Source organism: Pavona decussata, unplaced genomic scaffold, assembly GCF_977016875.1.
Source record: "Pavona decussata unplaced genomic scaffold, jaPavDecu1.1 SCAFFOLD_87, whole genome shotgun sequence".
Lineage (NCBI taxonomy): Eukaryota > Metazoa > Cnidaria > Anthozoa > Scleractinia > Agariciidae > Pavona > Pavona decussata.
In genome coordinates, this window is record NW_028145504.1 from 5,748,263 (window position 1) to 5,761,288 (window position 13,026).

At 39.3% G+C, this 13,026-nt stretch overlaps 1 protein-coding gene and 2 pseudogenes across 1 annotated transcript in view; 1 reads left to right on the forward strand and 2 right to left on the reverse strand.

Annotated features, from left to right (window-relative positions):
- The window catches only part of LOC146475009 (V-type proton ATPase subunit E-like), a 164,751-nt gene that overhangs the window by 110,975 nt on the left and 40,750 nt on the right, over positions 1-13,026 (reverse strand). The window lies entirely within an intron of this gene.
- LOC146475015 (uncharacterized) lies at positions 6,890-8,942 on the forward strand (annotated as a pseudogene).
- Positions 9,421-10,929, reverse strand: LOC146475016 (uncharacterized; annotated as a pseudogene).

A 13,026-nucleotide genomic window follows, 5' to 3' on the forward strand; every position in this document is an offset into this window, starting at 1 on the left:
CCTATCCTCCGAATCTACGAGCTGCTGTTGGCCTTCCGAAAATTCTATTATTTTGCATTTATGTCAAGCCATTTTAACGAGCTGAGACTCCCGAACGGGAACGAGAGCTCTGAGTGGCGGCGCGCTTGTTTGCTGAAGAGAGTATGACTGATAACAAAGACAGAGACAGATTGCTTGGAATAAATTTGGCCACCAAACTGACGTGTTTTTATTTTAAACCAACATATATTAAATAGACAACTATCTCTTCAGCAAAGGTGGGGGACAAAACCACACCACCTGAAATGCTGTAAACTGACATAAATTCAGTCATAAGTGAATTAGCCCACAGGCCGGCGGAAGGGGCGGTGGCGGCAAAGTTGACTTCACTTCAGGTCAAGAGATGTGCACGGTGTGATGATGAACGATAGAAAGAGGGCGCCAAATAGTAAGACTTGAATTAAGAACACTAATAGCCAACACTGCCCAGCCGCTCGATTGGTCAAGGGAACAAAAGGCTACAAATCCGATCAGATCCTGCAAGCTATTGTCTATTGAGAATTGACCTGACATATAATGCCATTATGTTTTCCTCATAATGTTTGGGGGTTTTTTGTCCCTTCGTAAAAAAAGGACTTAATTTTCCTATGTTACTAGACTTTTAGGTTAAAATACAGCCAAGAAAACGCTAGGTTTTCTTTAGAATTTATGACGAATTTCTAAGGCGATTTAGGTCTTCCTAACAAATACAGTGGAACCCCGTTAATACGGTCACCAATGGGTCCAAAAAAATTGGCCGTATTAACGGGTGGCCGTAGTACCGGGACAGGGTCAAATTTCATGACTTAAGGGCGGTAATGACAAAGTATATCGCATGCGCACTTCCTGAAAAACTTTGACCCTGCCCCAAGATAGCCACCATTTCATGACGTAATTCCCGCGTCACATGACGTCGTCACATCCTGTTGCGGTCCTCAAGGAAATGTCTTTGGACGTACTATCTATCTTCCTGGTCTCATTGCTCTAGCCTTGACCCTAGCCTTCCCCCAGGTTCCAGAAGAAAATGGTTAAAATGGCAACATTAACCTCTTGTTAATCATAAAAGTAATAAACCGTTTTTGTTCGATTTCATTTTAATTAGGGTACATTCATTCTTTTTTATTTTACTTTATTTATTTTATCCACTCTCTCTTTTAGGAGTTGAATCATGTCCAATTTGTTGGCCTCCCTTTCTTTTGTCCTTTTCTGCGTCGGATATACCAGTGGTTACCCGTTGTCAGGTAAGTGAAAAGCTACTTAAGTTCATTTTTTGCAACAACACAAGAAATAATAACCTCAGGGTTCATCGGTGTACGCAATGAAATTTTGAAACGTGGGGTTGATTGGCCTGCCCGACTCTTTTCGGTAAAATATTCTAATGTTAACAGTTATCGATACCCGACTTTCTTAAAGTCACTTTTACCTTTCATTGTTAGTCAAGCAGCTTCCAGTATGGAGCTTAAACCATCAATCCCCCTGTTGCCAGAGCTCTGTGCTCGCCCAAGCGCTCGTATGTTGCGGTGTTTTTGTTTCTCCCCGAGAAGAAAACAATTCCCGAACTCGAACTGTTGGCAACGGTAACTGCTTTGAAGTTGATGCATGGTACATGCACCGCCTTATTTTATTTCTTATTTGACTTCCCTGGCTTTATTATATTGAAAGATGAGATTGTTCTCCATGAGAATTCGGTGCTTGAGGAACGTAGAGAATATATTCTGAATTGTTTTTCTTTGTGGTTGTCACTGATGATTTATACATGTACACTGGCTTTACTTGGTCAAGCATTTTCAGTAGAACCTTTTCCAGTAGCCTTTTCCAAGAATCCAGATAGGGTGGAGAAAAAAAGGATTCTTTTCTGAATGTTCTTCGGCAAATTAAGTCCCTTTATGTACATTTGTCGACATTGCTGTCCCAAAGTTCAGTTTTTAACGACAGTCAACAGTCTTTCTGAGTTTTAATTTTTCTTGACATCTTATCTTTCCAGAATATATTTCATCACTTATCCGCATACTGGGTGATAATAACGGCGAAACTCGTATACAAGCAGTTTGGCGATTTTGACGAAATGGTGCCAAATTCGTCATATTTGTCAACATGGCTGGCTTCTCTAAAGTGTTTAGCTGATTTGCCTGAGTTTGACAATTAATTGTGACGAAATTTTGCCAATAAAGTCGTCAACGGCTGGCCTTCATGTGTGACTCAATTGGACTAAATTTCGCGAAAATTATGAAAACCGTCATCGTGGCTGGCTTTTTTCAGGCAATTTGCCTAATTTTTTTTTTTACCAAATTCGTCGGCATGGCTGGCTTTTGTGTGTTGCTAGTTTGCATAAACTTGGAAATTTGACCATTTTTTGCCAAATTTGTTTCATTCACCAAAATCATCAAAACATTCAACATGGGTGAATTCTTTGTGTTCTGCTAATTTGGAAATTTGCCAAAATTTGTCAAATTGTCAAATCCGTCAACATGGCTGCCTCCAATGTGTTAAACTGCCGAGTAATTCGCGTAAGTTTGGTAATTTGACGAAATTTCATCAAATCAGCCAATTTAGTCACACTTGTCAAATTGGCCAAATGTGCCATTGCGTGCACATCTGGACATAGGTGGAACTGCCACTCTTACAAAATACGATAAGGAAAACACTGAAAAGAAATTAAATCTTGAGCGAATCAAGTATCATGTAAGAGTAAGAACTAACGATCAATTTGAACAAATCCAGTTGAGAAGTAAAAATTACATACTTATTTTCATGTACAGACTATGCCCTCCATTTCCCAAGCAAAGGAGTTACTGATTATGTAAACGTCTGGGGTATGCAAAAGTTAACACAGTTCACCGTGTGTTTGTGGATGAAGTCAAATGAACAGGTTGGAACACTGTTTAGTTATGCTGTTCCAGGAACGGATAATGAACTGCTTCTGGAATACAGCGGAGACTTTCAGCTAAGCATTGCGGAAGACAGAAGGTTAGTTATAGTATTTCTTGGAGTGAAAATTCTAAGGAATAAACTACATTCCTGGCATAGGGTCCGCGCGTATGAATTTTAAATCAACAAATCAGAAGTCAATGCTGCATCAAAACAAAGGTTGCATTTGTCGGTAACGTCTTGGGATCTGCGATTGGTTGTGCCAAACAAAAGAAATTAAGGTGAAGCTTCATTAAAATAGCGGGAAAATGTTTAGCATGGCGCGAAATATTATCTTTATTGTACAGTCGTCAATATATTGGTACTTTTGTTAAAGGCAATACTGGATGACGCATCAAAAACAATTTTCAATCGGCCACTCGTACTGGAAAAGCTGTAAATAGTGAACCGCTTTCGTATATGGCAACATATAAATTTTGGTTTTGTTTGCAATGTCGGGTCACTTGTATTGGAGAGACTGACAGTGGTTTGAACATACGACTGATATTGGCAATCACATTGCTGAACACCACAGCTTAAAAAAGAACCACAGAATATGAATAATGAATCAGAGAATTAACTCTGTAGTGTATGCTGAAGTGCTAAAGTGAATTAAACTCATGAATTATATTCCTTACTGAGCGGTAGCACGGTGACTGAAATTTTACAAGGTGGTGGAAGTCTGTAAATTCATTACTTCGTGTAAACCATGTAGGGATCAAACGCATGATGCACGACACAAGGTTATCTAGTAGGGAAAAGGTGGTAGGGTAGCACGGGGGGTCCACCAAAAGGATTCAGGCTATTTGATAAATTTTTCTAACATTTATTCAGCTAAAATGATTGTCTGCTGTGTAACTGGGGAATGGGATCAGTGGTTCTCTCATGTGCAGTGTATAAATCATATCAAATAGCCTGTGTGAGTTTTGGTTTAGGTGGTCTTAAAACATTGGCGATTATTATGTAAAAAGTAATACGTTTCGAGTCTATGTTCCCTGGAGGAATAAGAGTTTTTAAAATCCGTATGAGATTTTTTGTGTTGTGGAAACAATTTTAACGTATTTGAGATCTCCTGGATAGGCGCCGTCAGCATCGGATGACTCAGCAATAACCCTAAGGGAAAAGCTGAATCGTGGGAGTGAGGGAGGGCTAAAAAGGCACCGTTAAAAGGTCTTATGACTTTCTTGTTTATAGTTAGCTCAATTTTTCCTTCCCTATGCATATATAGATAGATTTTTTTTTTAGCTCTTTAAGAACTTCCGATTCTTTCACAGCTTTAAAACTAAACTGACTTTCCGTAACTTGAATGGGTAGATTTTCTTCAGCAGGATTGCTCCAGACAAAGTCACGAAGCAAGATTGATTTGCTTTTCAGATTTCTAGCAATGGTACTGAAATATTCACAAAAGCTGTTTGCAATGAGGCTTTTGTCAGTTAATTTTAATCCATTTATCACAAACGCCGATAGATAGATTTCTTCCGAATCAAACCCTGTTTATACCGGAGTTCCTCAAGAAAGCATTCTGGGGCCTCTCCTTTTTCTCATCTTCTTTAATGATGTGCATAGTCCCCTCCATCACTGTAAGGTTATCACCTATGCTGATGATACAGTGATTTTTTCATCTGCAAGTGATATCGATGCGGTTCTAGGCAATCTTTCCCAGGACCTGGATAATCTCTCTACCTGGTTTCGTGAAAATGAACTTATCTTTAACCTGAAAAAGGGAAAAACTGAGGTGATGCTGTTTGGTACCAGTAAACCGTTGAGTCTGTTTCATGACCGTCAAGTCAACCTCTCGGTCAATGGTTCTTCCATCAACACCACTACATGCTATAAGTACCTCGGCGTGCATCTGGACCCGACACTTAATTTCGAAACGCATTTTCACAAAATTTACAAGAAGGCAGCAGGAAGAGTGAACCTTTTACGGCGCATCCGCTCTAACATTGATACTTTAAGTGCCCAACGAATTTACCAGTCGATGATTATGCCAATATTTACGTATTGCGGCTATAATAGTCTTGGTTGGTCGGAATCCCGTAAACGCATGATCCGCTCCATTGAGAAACGAAGTCTCGAAATCATTTCCACGAAATGCAGTCCGCAGAACTGTGATCTTCGATTTTTAACAATTGACAACTTTTTACAAAAGAAAGCATGCTGTCTGGTATTTGACTGCCTTAATGGAACTGTATGCTCTCCTTTTAAGAATTATTTTCAACGAGTGAATCATAACGCTTTAAATACTAGAAACATTGGGAAAGCAGCAAACCTGCCCAAGGTCAAACTGGATTTTGCACGCCGTAGTTTTTATTTTTTAGGTGCCTCGACATTTAATTCTTTACCTTTAAGTCTGAGAAGCATTAATTCTAGATTTTTATTCAGGAAAGCCTTGGACGATTTTTATCTGTAAATTTTTACTGTAGTTCTAAATGTTTTGCTTTTACATATCAGTTCTTAATTATTCGTATTTGTAAGTTTTTAATTCTTAGTCAACAGGACCCCGTTGATAACAGTATTCTATACTGAAGGGTTATCCTGGATAAATATTCGATTATTATTATTATTATTATTATTATTATTATTATTATTATTATTATTATTATTATTATTATTATTATTATTATTATTATTATTATTATTATTATTATTATTATTATATAAGCAGCATACAACTGGAAAGCTCTGCTTCGCTGGCTGCCGAACACAGTAATTTTCAGGAGTGTGTACAACAGATTTACCTTTGATATCTTTCTGATTTTGATTTATATGTTGTATGTTTTGTGATCGGTAAATACTAAACCAGATCCCTGATCCTCATCTTCCTTTCTAAACCTGGCGCGACATGTTATGTTAGCCACACTCGACAATCTTTAATTTGTACTCAGTCACGAAAAACGTTTTCTTTTTACAGAGCATCAGGATTTTCAGCTAATGATGGCAAATGGCATCATGTCTGCGTGACTTGGAGGAACAGTGATGGCGAGGTGAATTTCTATAAAGACGGAAAACAGCTTAAGTCCAGCACTGGTTTCAAGAAAGGCTACACAATCAAGGGGGGAGGATCTTTGGTGCTGGGACAAGAACAGGATGGACTTGCGGCAGAATTTGAATCTCATCAGTCCTTCAGTGGATCTCTGACCAACGTCAACGTGTGGTCTTATGTGCTGCCATCCCGTGTTATAAAAGTATATACAAGATCTTGTATGATTGGGTCTGGAAATGTCTACAAGTGGTCCGATTTCATACATGGCATTAAAGGCAACACCGCACTTGTCATTCCTTCTCCGTGCACACCACCCGAATGAACAGCTGTGACAAGCACCCTGTGTTCAAATATTATGGTAGTCCAAAATCGATAAAGAAAAGAAATTGCTGTATATCTAGTCGTATAGCAACAAACATTGCAAGCGTAAGTTAATGAAGCAGTCATAGGCAATCGGACCAAGAGCACAGTGTGAAAATGAAAATAAAACTTGTGGCTTTTCCGCAAATGGTTTTCCTTCTATATCTCGTCCAAGCCTGCATAACAAGCCCTCACTTTGCCGAGCGCGGCGCACGAGACGAGACGAGAGAGAGAGAGAGAGAGAGAGAGAGAGAGAGAGAGAGAGAGAGAGAGAGAGAGAGAGAGAGAGAGAGAGAGAGAGAGAGAGAAATCCCTCTCCCATTGCGCTCCGCGCTCGTACCTCACTGGGAGGAATAAACGACTCTTATGCAAGCTATTCTCGCTCTTGTGGGTAAATGTCAACTCACTTTGCCAAACCCTTATCTATGCAGCTAGATTCAATTTTCAAAATCTGAAACAGAGAACTGACACGCGACAAATGGATACGAATCGTCTCACCTTCGCAGACGTACGCGGGAAATATTTCTTTAAGAGGGCAATGTTACCTAATTTCATTAAGACCGTCACACTGAGAGCAAAAAACGTATTTTTATGATAGGAACAGTTAAAATAATACACCTTATTCCAAAATGGCGGCTGTCTCAGACGATCTGGATCGAGTAGCATGAGAGCGAGGCATCGAGGGCCAGAACTAAGATAATGTGCAGTTTCTTCGAAGACTTTTTGTACAGGTTGCGTGGTCTAGCGATTAAGAAGACAAAATATGGCAAATGTCTTACCCGGACCTTTTTTACTAACCGAAGAAGACATTCCGGAAAGTTCTCTTTTTGGTAGAAAGCCATCGACGCTGAAAAATTCTGAGTTAAGATTCTGGTTAAGATGTCGCGGAGAGTCTTGCAAAGGAATGTCAACGAAGGCACAGCTCGTAAAAAGGTAAGACTAATTCTTTCATCAGAGATGATCGCTGTGTTCGTTATATACAGAATCAGGATTTTGATTTTTGTTTCCAGGGTGGAGGAATATGTAAGCAGAAAGTTGGATCAAAATATTGTTGATCCAGATCCTGAAAGATATACACGAAACGAAAGCTTCATCGTATGAACTCGACTTCAGAAAAATCAGTGGGCGACAGTGCTATGGCAAGCTCGTCAACACCATCACCTGTGTCACATTTAAGAGAAGGCAAAAACATACCTTGATGATGAATACTAACATGATGTTCAAACGAACTACGATCAGCAGTGCTTTTACCATAGTGCCAAATGTTTTCATAGTTTTAAAAGGAACGAACGCCCCCACAATTTGATAATTGCTTTATGTATAATTTCTGGGGAGGTGGTTTTTGCAAATTGCGGCTCATCGTTTGGTGCCGGAAAATCCGTATTTTGTAATCACGTTTTAGCTTTGATGCTGAAGATTTGCAAATACGCTCTTTATAACTGTAAAAACGTCACAGGCCTTCAACATGAGGTGGATGAAAACTGTTCAACAGCATGCACCTCAACCTTGTAGAGATGGCATCAACCCCGGGTTGAAGGTATTTCATCTTACCCCATTATGGAAGTTTCCGTTTCCGGCCAAAACACAACTAGAGGGTGAACTCAAAAGTTGTGGGATTGCAGCAAGGAAAGTTGACAGGAAATCGAAACTAAATGATTTTGTAGAAACTGTGAAAAAATATTGATCCAGCTCTAGGGTTGATACAAACTTGTGAACTAAACACTAGTGCCCATGTTGACACAAGGTTTGGGGAAAGTCCTGCAGGTGCATTTGGATCTTACCAGCTTGCATTTCAGGAGTCAAACTTTAAAGTTACAAGTAATTTAGCTCCAATACAACAAGGGTCTAGAGTATCAAATTCCAAACCTAGTTATCCTTCTCTGCCATTGGATGATTTTAAACGATGACTTTGTGCTGGATCTGCCTGATGATCTGGATGCCATTGAAACTAAACTCTTGAATGAACTTAGGGTAAATAACCTTGGTGCAAACAAGATCGAAGAAAACACCAGGGGTCAGCACAATTGCAACGCTTGGGTTGAAGAACGTAGGTATCGATTTACAGCATCAAATTTTGGAAAGGTGTCCAGAAGAAAAAGAAACCATGACAAGTTTTGTAATGACATGCTGGATGCAAAACCATTCACATCAGCAAGTACTGATCACGGTATTAAATATGAACCTGTGGCATTACGAAAGTATGAAAAATACATGCACAAGATCGGTTTCTATAAAAGTGGAAAGATCTGGATTCTTTGTATCACCAAAACTGTTTTTCCTTGGATGTTCTCCAGATGGGAAAGTTGTTGATATTGCATCTTCTGAAGATCAATTTGGTCTCGCTGAAGTTAAATGCCCATGCTCAAAATTCAGTGTTTCTCCAGAAGAAGCCTGTAGTGACCCTAACTTTTATCTAGAAACTAAAGATGGGATACCCAGACTAAAAAAGAGCCATTTTTATTACGATCAAGTCCAGGGTGAAATGGCACTCACTGGTGCAAAATGGTGTGACTTTGTGGTGTACACAAGTCGGGGGTTCAGCATTGAGAGGATCAATTTTGATGAGGAGCACTGAAAGAAAGTGCGAGCAATATAACAAAGAACCTATTTTCGTTACTTTTTACCAGCTGCACCAAAAAAGAAATATGGTATGCCTCAAATGGCTCCATAACTATGCCTTATATTTATACTAATATGATAGCTGATTCTCCTTCCAACATATTTTTGTGTTCATTCAAAATCTAGAGAAAAGAGATTAAAGTTTTCTCAATGCAAATATATAATCCATTCAATTATCTATACATCTAAACCTGCAAAAGATTAAAATGGAAGCAGTCTAATTTCCCAAAGAACCATACAGAGCTACTGTAATGCTTCCACAAATTTCTAGAAAAAATAGAGATCCAATACCAGCTCAGGGCATGGATTCAAGCATTTTGAGTGGATTTTGGTTGCCACCAGGGCTTATTTCACAAAGTTCAAGGAGTTTCCTAAGAAACACTCAACCTGCCTCTTCACAACCTACAAAAATATTAATACTTCTGGTCTACATTTTTCCGCTAAAAGGAGAGGGTTGCCCTCTTGATTCTTTAACTAAACCAAAGGCATTTATAATAAACTTAAATTGTGCCTTTAGTGCTAACTGAATATTACACACTGATAATGGGTTTTTTTAAGTTACAAAGTACAGCACACACAGTCCACATTTGCTTTACAACACCAAATAAGTTGAGTGGAACAACTCCATCCCAGATACGAAAATTTTTTATCTTATTGATAGCTCTTTCAACATGAACCCTCAGGGAGGCAATTGATTGTGTTTTGACAACATCCTCTGCACTCATCTGACCTTGAGATCCTAAGAAAGGAGGAATGTTTAGCCCAACTCCAGGGGGTAGCAGGTCTTGCACTGTAAATCCTTTATCTGCCATAACTGAATCTCCATTGTCAAATTTTTTATCCAAAAAGGCACTGCGAAGAACTATTTCTCTGTTTGAGATGTGTCCAGTATACAGCTGACTGACAAATGACGGTGCCCCTCCTAAGGTAATTCCCACTAGGGCTTTCAGCGTTGTGTGGTTTTTATAAGCACTAAAAAGTTCGCTATTTAAACGAAGGCTACAAGGCATTTGGCATTTCACTTCAGTACAGTCTATTATTATCCGAGTGGAGGGATATTTTTCTTTGAACTGCTCCGGCATGTATTTGTTTATCATTTCTCTAGTGGGCCACATGGGTACATCCTTGAGTCTTAAATATAAAAGGTTGACCCAGGTTATTATTATCCTGCTTATTGTAGTCTGAGACATTACATATCTGTGACTGGATGAGCAAGATGTTCCTCTGGAAAACCTTGTCTTAGTCTACATAGGGTTATAAAAAGTTCTTCCTTAGGATGTAGTAACCTTGGTCTACCAGGTTTTGGAAATGATTCTAAGCATTCGTCATTTTCACTAAGAACAGTCGTGTCCTGGTCTGTGGATGATGAGTGCCAGTAGCGAATATTTTCGCCATCCTCAACAGAGTCACAAAAATTGAACAACGCATCAAATATTTTGCCATCGGCGGATCCAGTGTAAAATCCCATAGACTTATCATTCTTAAACCGATTTAAAGAGAAATATTTCTTCTCAAAATTGTCGCACCGTGTTGTCAAATTGACAAGTTGTTGTTTCATTTCATTCAGCTGAATTACCACAGCATTTGTTTTTTTTTTCCTTTTCTTCTTGAAGCTTGTTTTTCAGCTCCTCTATTTCTTTTTTCAGTTCAGACATACTTTCATCTTGCGTGCCTCTATCGTCGACTTCCAGCACATCGGACGTTTTGTCGATCTTTTCGTTTATAGCACCAGCTGTTACGAGTCCCCACGTGGAATTGGTGTTTGCATTTGCCGCGTTCGAGGTACTTGTTTCCGACCTCTTCGCCACGATTTTTCGCTCTACAGGACTTCTTTTCTTCGGGGACTTCCTCTTTAGCGGAGAGCCTTGCTTCCAAAAAAATATAGACGGCACAGCTGTCGGTTTTAAGCTTTTTTTACGGCCTGTAAGTGATGTGAGATAATCACTCGATTTAAAGTGTCTTGAGCAAACCCTCGTATGATCGGTCACTTCAAACTCTTTGCCAACATCTCTGCGTATGGCAACTATCCATTTCCTGAACAGTTCTCCGTCTGTCTTCAGGGAACTTATGGAAAGATATTTTAACGCCATCCTCTTCGTAAACTTTTTTCTTACACCCGGGAACACAACAGTTTGAGGCATATTTCGGAGTATGCTAACACATGTAAACATGTAAACATTGAATCGTGGCCCTCGATGCCTCGCTCTCTCTCCCAGATCGTCTGAGGCAGCCGCCATTTTGGAATAAGGTGTATGGTCCCGCAGTGTTCTGAACAATTACGTACCCCGCTAGTGCAAATCAACTAGCATTAATTATTTTTGGCTGCCGATGACCAGGATGAAAATGAATTGCAGTTTCACAATAACTGGATACGGGGATTTTATTTTGAAACCGGTCGAGACTGACCGTAAAACCAAACGGTATTGTTTATGTTTACAAGGCGGAGAGTGCTACAGTGGAACCCCGATTTTACCATCGTCGATCTAACGATATTCGATCAACATTCTGTGTCCCGGCAAACGTTTTTTATAAATCAGGAGTTCGTTTACAACGATATCCCAATTTAACGATATGATTTTGCTGTCCCCTTGCCATATCGTAAAATCGAGGTTTCACCGGTAGACCCTGTATTCTTGGTTTTCCCATGACGTCATAAAAAACTGAAATTCATAACTAAACACAATTTTGGGTTTTTATCTTCATCACATATAATAAAATCTAAATTTCCATCGGCTTGCTTGTTTTCAGCAGGATAGCATTCTTTGTTTTGAAAATAGAGCAGTTTGAATTTTAGACTTTTGCGCAGTGCGTGACAGAAGGATTGCTGCTCTAAACATGTCACGTACATGAAAACATCGATTCGCCTCGTGTTTTTTTTTTTAGGTCTGATTAGCTAACATGTAATAGAAGCGTTAATGTCAATGTGTGAAAGTTCAGCAGAGAGAAGAAAGGCTTTGAAAAAGCCAAGGTAAACTCCAGATGTTTTTGCTGGTTTCCGGCCGCCATGTTGGTGCCCATCAGACGGGGCACCAACATGGCGTCCCATACTAAACTCTGTAATTTTCCGTGGTACATTTTCTCGAATAACTCGATTAGGAGATATCGCACAGCCCTGTGGCTTTCACACGTTGTTTATGTATCACTCTTCTGCAACATATCAATTTCTTGACTTTATCTATTGAATGGTTGACGATTTTATTTTTTCACTTGCATGACGATGTGTGAGATGAAAACCAGCTATAGGTTCGTTTTGAGATACTGGTAGTTCATGACGCACGCTGGTTAGAGCATCGATCTTTATTATTCAGTTCGTTGTAACACTGCCCAAATATAGTGATGGTGCACTCCATCAGTCGTCGACCGTACACAATATATATCTTGCGATATACGTTGTTTCGTGTGTCGGTGAGAAAAATGGCAGAACGCTTTAGATAAGTAACGACCTCGGAAGATCGTCTCCAGTTTTTCCGCAATAAAACTGGGCTTTGTTATGAATGGTTTGAATTATCCTGCTCAATCTTGCGGAATATCCCAATTCCCAAATTTTGGTCAAATGCAGTGCTTAAGGTGGGCCTATTGACGATTAAACATTAATTTTTTCAATATATATATATATTTTTTTTTGGCGGGGGGGGGGGAGTTGAAATCATCTTTCACTTACCGGCATAACCCCTTCCAAAATTCATACTTAATAAAGGACAAAGGATGTGAGGTCAGACAAACTTCTTTGCTATACATTTTTGTCAACTACTTTTGCTGTGAAGATGGTAAGGTTTCATAACCAGTCCCTAAATTAACTAATGCAAAAAGGGAAATTAAAAGCATCAGTTTAGTAATAAACAAGTTTCAGCAAGGCGAAATTAGGGTCAGCAATTTTTCTCTAAATAAGTTTAGTAATACATATATGCTCCGGTATCACAGAGCCGTTCGAAAAATCCTGAATTTTTTTTCGGCTTTCTGTTCAGTTCGAAACTGCAGAGGTTACGTACATAACTGAAAAAAAATAAAAAAATTCACTTCTGATTTAGAGAAGACGAGGCAAATGATGTCTGCCAATGCATTGCACGCAGGTGCGCATGTGACGGTAGCTGTGGCGAGCTGCACAGTCGGTCAAGTAGTTCCTTTGCATGAAATAT